Source organism: Miscanthus floridulus, unplaced genomic scaffold, assembly GCF_019320115.1.
Source record: "Miscanthus floridulus cultivar M001 unplaced genomic scaffold, ASM1932011v1 os_2412_1_2, whole genome shotgun sequence".
Lineage (NCBI taxonomy): Eukaryota > Viridiplantae > Streptophyta > Magnoliopsida > Poales > Poaceae > Miscanthus > Miscanthus floridulus.
In genome coordinates this window covers 13,264-31,377 of record NW_027098287.1, presented here as the reverse complement: position 1 = coordinate 31,377, position 18,114 = coordinate 13,264, and positions in this window count along the sequence as shown.

Sequence of the window (18,114 nt, the reverse complement as noted above, 5' to 3'; positions counted from 1 at the left end):
ACCCTAGTCACCGCCGCCGTGCTCGCCGTTCGCCCCGCCGCGCCGCGCGCCGCCTCCGTCCACTCCACGTCGCTAAGACCTACCTTGGTGAGTTGGCCTCGCCGTCCTCTCTCTCCTCGTGGTCTTCCTGTGCCTAATGATGGCCTTAATCGTTGTATCAACGATCGCCGGTGAGGAGCTGAGCACCTCCGGCCATGGCGCCTCTCTCTCTCCCCCTCCCGTCTATTTGCAGTTGTTCAATCTTGATCCGACGACCTAGATTCACCCGTATCGGTTTGGCCGGTCACTTTTGCATAAGAGCCCCTATAGTTTCGCGTAATAGAACCCGCAATCCATGGCATATTTCCAGAATACGTCTTTTTCTTTGGAAATCGTAGTCTCCTTCGGTTAGATTCAAAATACATTTTCATCTATTTACAGTTTTGTCACTAGCCTTGTTTAGGCCATAACTTCTCCGTTTTAACTCCGATTTGATCCGTTCAAGTTTTGTTAGATTCGTAATTACGTAATCTACATGTTTATCTTGCTATTAAACATGTTTTCAACTTTTGAAATTCAAGGTTAGATTTAATCTATTATTTTATTAAAGGAAATCTTGTTTAATTCATAACTTCTTCGTTATAGCTCCGATTAGAGTGCTTTTTGCGTTTGTGTGTTCGTAGCAACATGTAGAACATTTTTAAAATCTTTTTACTTACTGTTTATTATATTTGGTGTACTATTCTAATTTAGTTCTATTATTTGCTTTGTGTATGATTGTATGGATGCTTGTGTGGTGTTCTATGATCATGTCCAGTCGGTGAGCTTTACGTGTTGATCAAGAAGGAGTTTCTTTGAAGGTTTGGACTAGAAGAAGGATCTGAGTTTTAAGGCAAGTATAGCATGAGATCTTCCTTGTTGTCCTATTTATCTTTAATCATTTAATTTATGCTGTATGTGTCTACCTTGACTACCACTAAGGATTTCCTAGTACTCTATTATCTTGTACCTTGATTCCTATGGGATATGCATTGGGTAGCTTTGCTAGTGCTCAACTGAAACCCTGATCTTGTAACTTGACTAATGGATTATGCAATAAACACTAAAAGATATTTTTAGCAACATGGAACAAGGGGCTAGAGCATTGGACTGTTTTATGGTGCTCTAGATTCCTCTTCCTAAGGACTTATCTGTAAGCGAACATCTGGGACTTACAATACAGCTGTGAGGGCTACATGGCTCTGGCTTTAGCTTAGTATGAGGACATTGTCTAGCTTGTTAGTGGTTACCTTTATGGCGTAAGAATGGCTTACCGAATCGGGTATAGTGCGGCTTCTGTCCCCTTGTGTATAGGCTACGTGTTATTGTGCCATCGGAAAGGGGGGCTCTACATCTATTTGCCAAGTGAATCTAGTGGCCATAACTTGTTAGACGAACCTTTGAGAGGCTTCATAGTGAACCCTGCTGACCTTTCTTAGAAGTGGGTCAAGAGATTAGCTACCTCGGGCGAAAGAGTAAATCATGACTCACGGTGAAAGTGTACAACCTCTGTAGAGTGTAAAACTGGTATATCAGCTGTGCTCACGGTCACGAGCGGCCTTGGACCCTTATGGAATATATGATGAACACTGATGATACTGATGATAAAGATGCTTACTAATGATTACTGTTTATGCTATTCATTATTCATATTTACCTGATCATGTGTTTATATGGGCTTGTGATAAACTTGTTGCTACTCAATTGCTAAAATCATGACTCATTAAAAGCTAATCGCAGTTAAACCAGTGTCAGCCTTTTGAGCCTCATGAACCCCATGTTATATTTGTTGAGTACGACATGTACTTACACTAACTTTACTTTTTCAATTATTTGGATAAAAATCCTGAATGGGTACCAGATTGCTAGAGTTTAGAGTAATTAGGCTTGTGATCAACCAGTCAGTTGTTCTTGTGGAATTAGAGTCTTCACCTGAAGATCGGAGTTATCTTTCCGCTGTTTGCTATCTAAGGTTATATTCTTTATACTAAGTATGTTATATATTGAGCATTGTCTATTAATATTATCCTTATTTGTAGCTATATGTGAGATTTGACTTCCAAGGCTCATATATGGTGTGTATCTGATTTTATTCTTAAAACCAGGTGCTACAGATGACAACACAATTGTCGCCTAGACTGGAAGTATTTGAGTCTTCTATGGACTTATTTTGCTTTTTATTGCTTGTAGAAGAAACCATATATATTATAATTAATCTTCAATGATGATCAGGAGTACGTAAAAGTTCAGGTGTCTTTGAAAAAAACACAATTGTCATGTAACCATATCATACTTATCCTATTTAGGCCTTGTTGGTACAAGTGGGAGTAAGCGCTTCCCTCAGAAGTTATACAAATGGAGAAAAATAATAGCCATAATAAGCTAGTTTGATCTATTTTCTGCATCTTTACTACAAATGGGGCTAGGGGAGAAGCGTGGCCAAAAAAGGCTACGAAAAGACATGCCATTTGGCTTCGTGATTTAGTTTTTTTTGACCATATATAAGTAGCTAGTAAACTGCACCAAAAAGCCCTTACTATGAACACAAGTGTCACTTGATCATGTTAGTGTCACTTGATTCTATCTATGACTGTGTTAGTACTAGAAAGCATGGAGTGTTGTTGTCGAAGTGTCGATGGCATAACCCGTATCACTCCACAAACACTTGCAATACAATACCAAAATTTAGAAAAAAAAACAAAAAGCTAATAGCTAGCGAGAGTGGCACTGTTCGCTTTGCTGAAAAGCCATGACTGAAAGTATTGTTCACTGATTTGTTGTGAGAGAAAAACACTGTTCGTTCGCTGAAATCATACGGCTCATAAGACAAGCGAACAGGGCCAGTATCTACAAGCGAGAGTAGTCTGTGTCACTTATTAGCTAGATTTCTGTGTAGTTCGATTGGTCAACATCGACTAGTTGTAATAGATAACACAGGAGCACAATGCTAGAAAATAAACATAAAAACGAGTCCATGGAATATTCAATCTAGGCACCTTAACATAGAGTATGATTTTAGAAAAAAAAATGGTTTGATAATTTTCTAAGCTGAAACAAATGTTCTACAATTTTTCTAAGATTACGCTAGATTTTAGAATTTTGTTGTTGCATACAAAAATTGATATACTTTCAAAAAATATTTCGTAGTCCAGTTTACCACTATCAACAAAAAGTTCGATTCATGAACAGATATTACAATTGTACCTAGATAAGAGAGGCCAAAAAAAAAGTTCTATTTACCCCTTGACAGTTGACGTGGGGTGCAGTGCCACATCAAACGAAACTACCCTCCAAAACCGTCCAAGGTGCAGGAACAAATGATTTCAAAAATTGAAAAGTTAAAAATATGGTTTTATAAATAAGAGGGAGCTAGAATCGAAGGAGCAAAAATACTTTTCCTTTTTCTTTGATCCTTACATTGGGTAAGCTTAATTAAGCATGCATGCCGACCTGATTTGATTCAGCATGTCGGGGTTGATATTATCTTGAATATGTTCTCCACAAAAAGGCGACAATGATGAAAGATTCTATATGCATGGATACAGACGATGCATGGCCCCGTTGATGCATCCGTTCGACGAGTTCTATTTTGCAACCTGCTACTAGCCGCTGTCACTATGGGAGAGGCAAAATTCCTCGAGTGTCTCTGGCTTCCTCGAGTGCCAAAAATCGGGCACTCGGGAAAGAGAATCTTCCCCGAGTACTGCACTCGGGGAATAATTGCACTTGGAGAAGAGAGGTTTTTCCAAGTGCCGCAGAGATCCTGGTACTCGATAAAGAGCAGCACTCGGCAAAGACCCTCTTCCCCGAGTGCAACACTCAGGGAAGATCGGCACTTGGCAAAGAAACATGTTACTTGACGGTTCACCCCGCCCACGCCTGTTAAAACTTAAAAAAAACAAAAATTCTTTCCCGAATGCTAGGGAAGGCACTCGGGGAAGAGGCCCTTTCCCGAGTGTCAGAACAGGACACTCGGGGAAGAGGCTGCCTTCCCCGAGTGCCCTGTCCTGGCACTCGGAAAAGGGCCTCTTCCCCGAGTGCCAGGGAAGACACTCGGAGATTTGTTTTTTTTTACCTCATTTTTTTTTGTGAGGCCTTCCCACATTATTTAAAAAAGCCTGTTCAAATTTGGGACAATTTTGACTTTTTTTTGTTATATTTCGTTAGTTTTTTTTGTTTCGTTGATTTTTTTTGCATACTTCGAATTTGAACTGCAGGTGCATGAAATAATAGAATTTGGTGATTCAAAAAATTATATTAATGATATTTGGTGTATGTTGATGCCTTATCCAGGAACTCGCATGAAATGTCGAGCATCTTGTTGACATAACATGACGAACAACTTGTGGGAAAAGTGTATTTAAATTATATAAAATCCGAACGAAGTCCGAAAATCACAAAACTTGTCTGGGCGTCGTGTTATCGCATGTAGAGGCTATGATAAAAAATCGAGAAGGTTTCGACGAAGTTGCGATGTCGGATGCCTAAAACCCAGACATCTTTCGATATTTTATCATAGCCTCTACATGCGATAACACGACGTCGAGACAAGTTTCGTGATTTTTGGACTTCGTTCAGATTTTATATAATTTAAATACACTTTTCCCGCAAGTTGTTCGTCATGTTACGTTAACAAGATGCTCGACATTTCATGCGAGTTCTTAGATAAGGCATCAACATACACCAAATATCATTAATATAATTTTTTGAATCACCAAATTCCATTATTTAATGCACCTGCAGTTCAAATTCGAAGTATGCAAAAAAATTCAACGAAACAAAAAAACTAACGAAATATAACAGAAAAAGTCAAAATTGTCCCAAATTTGAACAGGCAGTTCTAAATAATGTGGGAAGGCCTCACAAAAAAAATGAGGTAAAAAAAACAAAAAAAAAACAAAAATTCTTCCCCGAGTGCCTTCCCTGGCACTCGGGGAAGAGGCCCTTTCCCGAGTGCCAGGACAGGGCACTCAGGGAAGACTTAAAAAAGGGCCAGCAGGCCTTATCTAAACCTAACCAGCCACCCCACACCCGCCAGCCCGCCCGCCCGTGCGCTACCCCGCCGCCGCCAACTCCCTCCGCCGCTACCGCTCGCCGTGCGCCCCCACAACGTTCACCGGCCCAGCGCCCCCGCGCCCCCGCAGCCCTCGCCGCGCGCCCCCACAGCCCCCGCAGCGCCGCGCACCCCCGCAAGCCCCGCCGGTGCACCCCTGTAGCCCGAGACGGTGGCGCGGCCCCGCCGGCGCGCCCCTGTCCCTGCGCGTCAGGGCCCGTCCGACCAGCGCGCCCCCTCCCTGGCCCCTGCGGCCGGCCCTGAGGCAAGCCGCCTAGCCCCTGTCCGTTCGTCTATCCGTGTGGAGCCTGGCCCCTAGCGCTGGTCAGGGAGCAGAGAAGGGGGAGGTAGGTGGAGGAAGGAGGAGGAAGGAGGAAGAAGAAGGAGACGAAGAAGGGGAAGGGGAGGAGAAGGAGGAAGAAGAAGGGGAGGAGGTGCCTCCGTCGCCACGTCCTATCCCGTTGTCGGCATCTTCTTCTCCGCGTGCACGTCCCGCCAATGCCCAAGGTATACGAACCGTCCTGTTCTGGTTGTCGGCCATCGCGCCATTTATGTGTTGACGGCCTTCGTGCCGGAATTGTGGATGTGTGGGCCATCGTGCCCCAAATGTGGACGTCGGCCATCGTGCCGATGGTTTTTCTTGCAGGTTATCGAAACCTCCCCATCCAGGGGAGGTTCTACCAAAATTTTGTACTTATAGTGCTATTTTTCTTCTTTTGCAGAGCAGGACCTGTCACAGGGGAATCAGGAGCACCTAGGTGACCCCGATCGTCTTCATCGGCGCTGCAGTCCTGCCTGCACAGCGCCGACTCGCCACTGCCCCAACTCACCACTGCATCGCTAGCCTTTCTCCACCGCCACCCTAGGTATAATTAAGCTCTTTTCCTTACCGTTGTCGTACGTAGATCGGTGTAGCCCAGTTAGGCGTCTCCCGTCCAAAACAGATACGATTGGAAGGTATGCGGATCTCCGCATATCTATGACCGTATCTATTTCGGATTGTCCAGGTGTAATTGGACAGCCCGTGGATGCGTAGATGGGTTAGTTTCCATGTTCTGCTCGGATTCAAGATGGAGTTTTGGCACCACCTCCCTGTTGTTCTCTGGATACACACTCTCCCTTCCAGGACATGTATCGGGAGAGCAGCGGGTAGGTGCTGCCAAAATTCTGTCTCAGGATCAGGAGTAGAGCATGAAAACTAATCTCATCTACGCATCCGCGGGTGGGATTAGGACCTATCCTCACCTATTAGACAGTAGGCACGCTGTGCAGATGCGACTGATGGTTACTTTACTCTGTTATGTGTATATGCTAGAGGATGGATAACTGTGTGTGGATGTACACGGGACGCCCAAGTCAGTCTCAAATCACCCGTGAATGGATGGATAAGACCGAGAAATTCTTGGACCATGCATTTAAGGTAGCTAAGGGAGCGAGAGACACGTTCTGTCCCTACAGCAAATGTGAAAACAAGAAAAGAAGAACAAGGGAAGTCATAATGAAGCATCTTTGCAAATATGGATTTATGCCAAACTATACCTGGTGGGTGCATCATGGTGAACCCTACCGTCCTAGAGAGGAGGTCGTGAGACGAGGCTTGGAGGCATTTGATGGTGATGGCGGGGTAGCAGGATGGTTAGGTGACTATGCGGATGCGATGTTCGCTGAAGGACTTACGGAGGACGAGCAAGAGGATGGGGAGGAGGAGCCAGAGCCAAGCGCTAAGGCGTTCTTGGACATGTTGGAATCAGCACAGAAGTTCCTACATGAGAAGACAACGATTTCTCAACTGGATGCCATTAGGCGCCTATTGGGGTTGAAGTCACAGCACAACATGACTCGAAAATGCTTCGATGATATGGTGTCAATTATTGGGGATCTGCTTCCGGTGGGTCATCAGCTGCCTCCAAACTTGTACGAGTCAACGAAACTCCTTCAGGCACTGAAGATGCCGTATGACCAGATACATTATTGTCCAAAGGGGTGCGTCCTATTTAGGAAAGAACACAAGGATGCAAAGTACTAGTCCAAAGTGTAAATCCTCTAGATATGTGGAGGTAGACAAAGGTGATGGCAAGAAGGAGCATAATGAGAGGATCCCCATGAAAGTCCTATGACACCTTCCGATCATACCGAGGCTCCAACAGCTATTCATGAAAGAGGAGTCCATAAAACATATGAGATGGCACAAGAATGGTGTTCGATACAATAAAGACAAGATGATACATCCAGCAGATGGTGAAGCATGGAAAAGCTTTAATGCCAAGCATCATGGAAAAGATGAAGAGGCCCGTAATGTACGTGTTGCGCTGGCAACGGATGGGTTCAATCCTTATGGAATGATGTCGGCCCCATACACTTGTTGGCCCATGTTCGCTATCCCCCTCAATCTCCCCCCCCCCGAGGACCTACTTCAACGACAAAACATATTCTTGACGTTGATAATTCTTGGACACCCGGGAGACAAAATGGGTGTGTACATGGAGCCTATTTATGATGAATTGATCGAGGCTTAGAATGAAGGCGTATTGACTTACGACCGAGCTACAAGGAGGAACTTCAAAATGTATGTTTGGTACCAATACTCCATGCATGACTTCCTGGCGTATGGGATATTCGCCGGCTGGTGTGTCCATGGGAAGTATCCATGCCCAAGTATGTAAGGTAGCTCTATAGTTCATTTGGTTGAAGAAGGGTGGCAAGTTCTCGTCATTCGACAAGCATCGATAGTTCCTCCCTCTTGACCATGCATTCAGAAGAGACACCAAGAACTTCACGAAAGGTGCCATAGTGATGACTAGTGCACCTCAGAAGATGACTAGTGCCCAGGTTCATGCTCAGATAGATGCTCTCGTGGTCCCAGCACAGGAAGATAATCCAAAGAAGGGTAAAAGAAAGAAAGGTAATCCAAAGAAAGATAAGCCAAAGAAAGATCGCTTTGTGGGCTATGGTGTGGAACATATGTGGACTCATAAGCCAGGATTGGAGAGGCTTCCCTATTTTAATGACCTTCTCCTTCCACATAACATAGATGTAATGCACACTGAGAAGAATGTCACCGAAGCACTTTGGGCAACACTCATGGACATTCCTGACAAGACAAAGGACAACCCTAAGGCCAGAGTAGACATGGCAACACTATGCGATAGACCTAAGCTACAAATGCTGCCTCTAAGAGACAACAAACCATGGAAAAGGCCTAAGGCTGATTACGTCTTGGAAAAGAAGCACATGACAGAAGTGATATAATGGATGCAGATGTTAAGTGTCCCTGATGGGTTTGCAGCGAATCTGAGGAGGGGAGCGAACCTAGAAACTGGCAAAGTCTTAGGGATGAAGAGTCATGACTTTCACATATGGATTGAGCGGCTTCTTCCGTCGATGGTTCGAGGCTATGTCCTTGAGCATGTCTGGAAGGTGCTGGTAGAGTTGAGCTTTTTCTTCCGCCAGCTCTGTACCAAGGAGATATCTCTGAGAGTGGTTGAGGAGTTGGAAAAAATAGCACCCGAGTTGCTCTGTAAGTTGGAGAAGATTTTTCCACCTGCCTTTTTCTTGTCGATGTAGCATTTGATTTTGCACCTCCTGAATGAGGTACGAATGGGGGGGGGGGGGCTGTGCAGAACTGTTGGTGCTATCCAATAGAGAGATGTCTAAAGACTGTTCACCAGAAATGTGGAAACAAAGGCAGGATTGAGGCTTCCATAGCAGAGGCATTCATTTGTGAGGAGGTGTCAAACTTCACAACATCATACTATAGTGAGAACCTTCCAAGCGTGCATAATCCACCCCCTCGTTACAATGAGGACGAAAATGAATCGACCCTTAGCCTATTCAAAGGGCAATGTGGGAGATCAAGTGGAGCGCCCAAAAAATATTGACCAATGAAGAGTGGCGCAAGATCATGCTCTACGTGTTGACGAACCTTGAGGAAGTCGACAAGTATTAGGGGTAAGTTCTCAATGAACTTGTTACATACTCTGTAAATTTTCTACATCCAACAACCTTGTTGCTTGTCGGTGTAGGGAATTTTTTAATCAATACTGGCATCATCCAAGTCCACCTTCTGACCATGAACGAGATACCCTTCTTCAACATGGTTCGCCTGATTTCAAGGTTGATTTCATTACATGGTTCCAAAGAAAGGTACCTTCTAACCAACTTAGCTCGTTCCAAGTTTGGCATTCCTAGTTGCCTAATTTCATTTCTCTCCTGCTTGATCTTGTAGTGCCAAAGTGATTTGTCTATAAGTGCTGAATTATGACAAGTGGCCAAAGGCTTTTACTGTAAGGTCTCGTCATTTAACGCTTATGACGTGAATGGATATCGCTTTCACACAATAGGCTATGAGAAGAATTGGGCCAATGCAAGGACCACGAATACCGGAGTATTTACGCCCAGAGTAGTTACGCCCAACGCTGATCAAGAGGACTATTATGGCATAGTTGAAGAAATATACGAGCTCGAATACCATGGTGAAAATGCACCTAAGCTTGTCGTATTCAAATGCCAGTGGTTTAAACATGCAGTACAGAGAAAATCCCCTAAACTTGGAATAGTCAAAACTAGACAGGATTCCTTCTATGAAGGAGATGATGTCTATATTGTGGCTCAACAAGCCAGGCAAGTTTATTATTGTCCATATGCGTGCAAAACCGACCCACGTCTTCAGGGTTGGTATATTGTGCACAAGGTATCACCACATGGTAAATTACCTCGCCCAAACGATGATGATTACAACTTGAACCCACCCACGCATGACGGGGAGTTCTATCAACAAGACGAGGGACTACCAGGGATGCTTGACATAGACTTAACCGGGGAGATTGAAATGGAAGTAGACGAGGAATGGGTTGTTGACGAGCAAGCTGCAGATGAGGTGCATGATCCGAGAGACTTGAAAATGCTTGACGGACTACAACTAGACAGCGATGAGGATGAGGCTGTTGACGATTTGGAGGCTCTTGATAGTGATGACGATACCTATCGTCCAGATAATCCCGATCATGAAGAATATTAGAAATACATGTAATACTATGTTATTTTGTAATTACATTTTCTTTATTTTGCATCCCTTGCTAAGTACTTCTCGTTTATCATGACTAATAATGGTTTATTCTTTTTAATTGCAGGTGATGGGACCCACTAGGAGGAGCTGTCCCTCGACTTACTCGAGACCGAGGGACACATCAGCGGCTGAGGAGATGGAGACGGAGCCGTCAAAGAGGAAGAGGCGTCCGAGGGGCAGGCCTAGGTGGGGGGCCCCACCGCCGACTGACCACGACCTTGGCTCCTCGCGCTCTGCTAGGGCTGATGACATACCTCTACCCATGGTGGGCGAGGATGCCATTCCACAGATGTACGACGACACTGTTCCACACGATGTCCGAGGAGGGGGTTCCGCACACGTCCGAGGAGGGGGCAGGGGGTTCGACTTCCTCTGCAGCCTCAAAACCCTATAAGCGAGGTCCCAGCCAGCTCCTGAAGCGACCGATTCTTGTTGACCGCCGCCCACTGATTGCACCCGAGGGGGATAGGTAAGTAACTTCATATGTTCTTCATTTGATATGTTGAAAAATCATAATAAGAGCTAATAATAACTATTGTTAACCACTTGTGCAGGAACTGGATGCTTGTGGAGGAGGGGGTCCCGGCTCGCAATGTCAATGGGATCCTAGGACTTCTGTGTAGGGAACACTTCCCTGGCCTGGTGTAGACGTCGGAGGATGAGGACCCAGAGATACCCTTGTTCGACCACTACGCCCTCTTCCCCGTCGCTGGGCACCTAAACTTGGTGGATCAGGTGCTTACGGAGTTGTGGGTAAGCCTTTCTCGCTCCACGACCCTCAATTCATTGTATTCATTGGACATTCTTGAAATAAAATAATGGATACCTCGTGTCTTTATGCAGGACTTCTTCAGATGCCAGCCGGGACAGGAGTTAAGGGCGCATGAGGTGGCTGCCGCTTCCTGTAGAAGGCGTGTCTCGGATTTGTATCACGAGTCCCGCCTTTAGGCGCACATTGACTACAACGCCACCTACCGTAATAGAAGAATGAACAGAACTCAGGCAAGAAGAGAGATAGAGATTCTGACAAGGGAGCAGTACCTACAGGTAAATAGAAAACATCTCCTATTGATCTCTTTTTAGATTAACTATGCCTAATTTGATCTTCTGATGGCTTGTAGGTGATTCTGAGCTGGTGCGCCACCTTTCCCGATTGCTAGGCTGCTATAGTGGACAAATGGTTGGACGCGGACTGGCAGAAGGCGCACCAAGAGAAAAGCAAGCACCGTATGCTGATGCCAGGTGTACCTCACCATCAGGGCAGCGCCACCCTCAGCAAATACAAAAAGACATATGTAAGTCTCCACCACTTGTCTAATCTAGCCACACTCAATTCTGCATGATTCCTAACCACATGTTGTTGTCTTTCTCGCAGGAGGAGGTGCACGGTGGCCAGCCAATTGGCCAACTCACGGCGTATGCTTTGGCCCACATGGGCCCGACAAAGTCCAACATCGAGTACAACCCGGATGCGGGCCCAGAGGCATACACCAACTCCAGCGTCCACACCTGCCTCAGTTCGTACATGGAGGCGTCAAGGTTAGTCCACGGGTCGGACTACGATCCGAGGATCGAGGAGCGCCTTGATCCTGAGCTAGTGATGAGGATTGGGCAAGGCAAGAAGCATGGACGGTTTTACATGGGCGATGGCATCCTCGAGACGGGCTATACTCCTCCTCTCAACCGCCTACGAGTAGCGAGCACGAGCTCTAGCGTGCCCATAAGCCAACGGCCGACAACGGTGGCTTCAATCCAGGTAAGTATTCTAGTTTCATTCGTCGTTCTTTCATTTTTACGTTCCTTAGCTATGCATTATTGAAACATTGGGGTCAAATGTTGCAGGCCGAGCTGCAGCAACTTCGGGCTCAGCAAAAGAGTTTGCTGGCTGAGCGGGAGGCTGAGCGGGCCGAGCGGGAGTCCGAGCGTCAGAGGGTACAAGCTTTGGAGGCCCAGCAAGATGGTTTGCTCAAGTTCGTGCAACAACTTGGGCAGAAACAAGGTTGGGAGATCCCAGCAGAGCTGCTTGCACCACCACCACCATATCGTCGAGAGTCTACTCCGGTGAGTATGAGTACGGATGTTTTACTTTCTTTGCTCATGCTTAGTGTCAAACCTGGTGATGGCCTTCGTGCCGGATTTGTTGATGTGTCGGCATTCGTGCCGGATTTGTTGATGTGTTGGCCTTCGTGCCGGAAATGTGGTTGTCGGCCTTCGTGCCGACGTTTTTCTTGCAGGTTTTGGAAACCTCCCCGTGCAGGGGAGATGCTACAGGAATTTTCAACTTTTCTTTACACTCCTTACATTTTTATCTTGTCACTCACGTGTAATCTCCTCTCTTTTTTGCAGCATCAATCGGGTGGGGCGTCGAACCATGTCGAAGGGTCGCCGGCATCGCACGTCGGGCCATCCCCACCTGGACCGTTGCCGGGATATCACGCTGGGGCATCCCACCCCTCACAATCGCCGTGAGCCGCCTTCGGAGTCGTTTTTTTTGTATTGAACTTGTAAACTTGGAATAGTGTGTACTTTTGAACGTGTGGTTTGTAATATATTGTGGATTTCGGACAAATTTGATCGTTTGTGATATATAAATGTGGTTTGTGACATATTGGTGTTGATTTGTGGTTTGTGATATATATATATATATATATATATATATATATATATATATATATATGCTTTGTTGTTTACATGGAAAAGCAAAAAAACAAAAAAAAATTTAGAGGTGGCTTCCCCGAGTGCCGTTGTGGCACTCGGGGAAGAGGGATTTAAAAAAAAACAAATTTCTTCCTCGAGTGCCTGAACTACGGCACTCGGCAAAGAGTATTTAAAAAAAATTCAAAAATCTTTCCCGAGTGTTGCACTCGGGGAAGAAAATAAAAAAGAAAAGAAAATGACGTCGGCCGTCGGCCAACGGCGTCAAGTCTTCCCCGAGTGCCAGCACGGCACTCGGCAAAGCCTTCCCCGAGTGCACGATTTTTGACACTCGGGGAAGGTGACTTTCCCGTGACCCGGAGGCTCTTCCCCGAGTGCAACTGGGCCTTCCCCGAGTGCAACGGGCACTCGGGGAATCCAGCAGTTCCTGTACTGTGTCTAGCTAGCTATAAATAGCACCGGATGCAAGCACCACTGCCAGGCCCCAAACAAACAAGGAGAGAGCTGCTATAAGTAAGCTTCTACTCCTACAGACTACAGTACATACCAACCGATGCATGCACGCATGCGCAGCCAACATGATTAAAATTAAATCAACAGCGAAGATGATGAGGACGAAGAAGATCCACGAAGAAGAAGGAGAGATGAAAAGAGAGCGAGGCTTACATGGCGATCAGAGTGGTAGCTCTGGTAGCCAAAGGATGACTTGCCTGTGTGCCGGCCTCGATCTCCCTCAAGGATCATCATGTCGATCGTCGTCGTCGTCGCCTAGCAGAGACGATGATCGATGATGAGCCTTGTTGGGTGCACGTGGTCTCACGGGCAGTCTCCTTGGCTAGCCCTGACTCACTCTTATCGCCCATGCTAGCCTTTGCATCTCTCTCGTGCTGCTGTACACAGATTACTATAGCTTAGCTAGTGACCTGCTAGTGTGATGCTTCATCAGTTCAGTATGTCACCGGCGATGCAAAACATGGATGCATGTACTGCAGTTCAGTATATATGTGCATCTCTATCTTGTTTTCAAGTAAGTGATTAGCCTAATAACTCAACTGATTGGGATTGTCATTATCTGAAAAAAAACTGACAATTGGGATTGTAAGTGTGTGAGTACTGTGTCCCTGCATTCTACTCCTTCCTAACCACCAATGATTCTGTCCTTTTCAACTCAGAATTATATTTGATATGAGTGGTTATTTTCTTCACCATGACGGTGAATCCAAGGTGAGCGAGGTCACGAGAGGAGGCCGGCGAGCCAGAAGAACCTTCTTGATTGAAACTTTGAAAGGATGAGTCCCGGCAAATCCCTTTTGCTGATATGCGTGCATGCGCGCAGCGCTGTCCAGATCGAGGTCGCTGCACCTTAGGTTTCCTATTATTCATATATTTTGCCTTTAATTTAGAGCTAGAAGAGGGCCTTGCCCTAGTCCCAGCCTGTTTTACATTACATTAGGACAGTATTCATGAACAATTCAGGTTCCAGGTTCTTCAGTAAGAGCACAGCCAGCTCCAATTGGTTTTAGTGCATACTCCATATTAATGGACCGTTTGACACAGCTCCACCTCTGGATTCAGTGTGGATATCCAGTTTGTACAATAAACTAGAGTGATTTAAATGTTTATATTTAATCTACTATAAGTGAAATGAGTCATATAAATACACTGACATGTCTCCAGCTCTAGATCCCGAATTTCATAGCTACAAATACCTAACTCTAAGAAATCCACATATTTGAGCTAGAGCTCTATTAAACATGGCCATATATATAAAACAAAGGCTCCCTCGCTCGCTCGCGCATTTAATCCACATGCAAAGAGCTGCGTTGATGCTTCATTTTTTTTTGCGAGAATCCGTTGATGCTTCGGATTGAGTTGGGCCCAGTTTAGATTGCGAAAAATTTGGCAAAACGACACTGTAGCGTTTTCGTTGTTATTTGGCAATTAGTGTCCAATCATAGTCTAATTAGGCTTAAAAGATTCGTCTTGTGGATTTCGTCTAAACTGTGTAATTAGTTTTATTTTTTATTTATATTTAATGTTTCATGCATGCGTTTTCGTATTCGATGTGACGGAAAATCTTGAAAAATTTGACGTTTTGGAGAGAACTAAACATGGCCTCGGTGGAGTGGGCACGGTGAGATAAAAACAGGCTCAGACCTGATCGCGGAAAAAAGAAGAAATCGTCGTGTGCATGGGCTTTATGGGTCAGGAGAGGGAGATACATTAATTCCAGCGTGTTGTACCACTCCAACTACAGTGGCGAAGCTGGACAAAATTAAAGGAGGATGACTTTTTTTTTTGATAAATCGACCGGGGGTGGGGGGTGGGGGGAGGGGGAATCCCCCACCTGATTGATATATTGATAATTTGGCTCTTAAACAGCCATGATGGTTACAAAGTTTGTTTTCAATTGTCGCCTAAAGCGTTACATTGCGTTAGCCAAGATTGAACACCATTCTGTACTGTAGCAATCGCCCTGTCGTCCCGCGGCAGTCGGCTACCCCATAGATAAGCTTCGCTTTTACACGCCGCCAATGTCGCCATTAGCGAAGTCCTTTCGGATCCAAAGACTTTGGCATTCCTTCTCTTCCAGATGTACCAAGAGCATATGAGAAGGAAGGCACTGAAGTATTTGCTTGGTATGTGTTCAGGTGGTGATATGTCCTTGAGTGCCTGCACCGGCCAGTCTTGCTGTGTTGGAACTTGCACCGCATTCCAAAACTGCAAGGAGGATGACTTGTGCCACAGGGTGCATACATGATGAAATTTTAGTTAAGATAACTATCTTTTTCCTTTTTTAGCCCAATTACAATATATATTCGCCCCTGCTCAACCAGAAACGTGCTCCACCAATTCTTATACGCGTACCATTGCTGAATTCTTCAGTTATGCTTATACGACGATCAAACTTGGATGGAGGGAGTATATGAGAACAAAAATGATAAGATACTGCTAGCGTGCAGACGGACGCCTGTGTCCGAACGTCCACGGCGGCAGTCCGTTTTCACACGTCCACGCGTGGGCCCGCATCGTCCGGACGTCGCTCGCCCGCGCCTACATCTCGCGCACTGACAGGCCCGCGCCGCCGGAACATCACCCTCACCGAGCGTCCGCGGGGACCTCTTGCGCCCCCTCCCACTTCATCCCATATGAAACACCCGATCTATTTTTGAAACATTCAGATGTAACACTTGCAACATACAAAAAAGAGAGATGAAATAATTGAAACATGCGTCTGAAACACTTGAAAAACACTTACGCAACATCCAGATAAAACACTTTGCAACACATGTGTGGAACATATGCAACATCCAAATAAAGACACTTGCAACATACGTCTAAAAAACAAATGAAACATTCAAACGCTTGCAACATATGCAACATCGTGATCTAGTTTTGCAACATCCGTATGAAATAATTGCAACATACCTTTAAAACATCTAAAACATTTGAACTATGCGCTTGCAACATGCATCGTATTCTGGTGCAGCATCCTCCGCCGTCTGCATCGGGGCGCCGCAGCCATAGCAGAAAGTGAGGCCAGAGGGCTTTCATGCCAGGGTCCGATCCTTCTCCTTGCGCTGGCAGTGGCTATCGGCATCATCAGGCGAGCAGAGCGGGAGCAGCGGGACGGGCGACGGAGCCATGGCAGGTGCATTGAGGCAGGCACGCGGAGTAGCGGTAGGAGCAGTGACGGCGCAGCAGGAGCAGGAGCAGGCGAGGCAGGCGGCAGGAGTAACGGAAGGGACACGGGGTGTGGAGCAGAGCGGGATGGGGCCAGGTGCGACGCTGCGACGTTGGAGAAGGCCGCGGAGAGTGGACCCCGCGATGGTGGCTCCCGTGGCGGTCGTATGCATGTGGCAAGATGGAGGAGCTCGCGGTGGTTGCATGCCTGCGGAGGTAGGGGAAGGATTGCATGCGTGCAGCGGCGGAAAAAGGAAATGTCGCTGACCTTTTTTTTTTTTTTGAGAAACCATGCTGATGGTGAAGCAGAGCGGGCCTATAGGGGCCGACGATAGCTGCACAGGCCCGGGAACCGGAGTCCAGAGGGATGCACTTGGACGGACGTCACCATGTGCGGTTTTATTGCGTGATGGTTGATTGCCACACATTATTTTCGTGATGGTTTTGAGCATTTCTATATTGCAAAAAATAAAAAAGAAGAAACAAAAGAAAATGCTCGAAAAGATATATTAAAAAGTAGTAAGGAACATGCATATATTTTCAGATCAGAAAAGATAAGTATAAGTATTCCATGATGCATGCATGGACATGCTCGAACGGAGCCGCAAAGCAGTATACGAGATATATGATATAGGAGTATGCATGAACATATTCCCTTCTTTATTCTGTGAGTATTGTGGGCGCCGGTTCATGCGGTATCATCCAACGGATATCAAGGCCGCGGTGTCTCCTTTTCACACGTCACTTTTCACAAATAATACAATAATGCAGAAATGATGAAATGGCAGCTAGATATATAGCTAGCACTATATATTCATGCATGCACCACTGCATTGAGTTCCAAGGACTTTCAGGCTCTTTCAGTTTCAGCAGATGCCTATACTTATGTGGAAAAGTACACTAATTCACGAGCTGTCACTACGTCAAAAATGGTTTTTAGGAGCGGTTGTAGACCATTTGTAGGGGCGGTTTGCCCAACCGCCCCTACGCAAGGATCTCTACAAATCATGTATTTGTAGGAGTGGTTTTCAGGCCGTCCCTACAGATCGATTTTTAGGGGCGGCTGGTATTTCCAGCCGCCTCTACAAATCGATTTGTAGGGGCGAGTCGTATTACTAGCCGCTCCTACAAATAGATTTGTAGGAGCGGCTCGTATTACCGGCCGCCTCTACAAACAGGTATTTATAGGGGCGGTTCAATCTAGAACCGCCCCTACAGTACGTTTTCCGCAAAAAAAAAAAAATCAAATTTACAATTCGAAATTGCGTTGCCGAACGTGCTACGACCAACGTTACGAACCGCGTTCGCATTGCCGAACGCTCCGTGACCAATATTTCGAACCACGTTCGCGTTGCCGAACGCCCCGCAACCAGCGTTCCGAACCGTGTTCGCGTTGCCGAACGCCCCGCAACCGCGACTACAAGCACAAGAGTATTCTATAAACTACAATTACAAGTCCAATTCACAAGAATATATACAATCCATCATTAAATATATAAATTTCATACACATTGTTATCAACGTCCTAGAGCTAGTCTTTCAGTCTCACGAAGGTGTTGGTACTGAGGATTTGTACCTAACTCAGACTCTCGGTCATGGTAGGCGCCTCTGACGTGTACAATCTAGGTCCAATATAAAG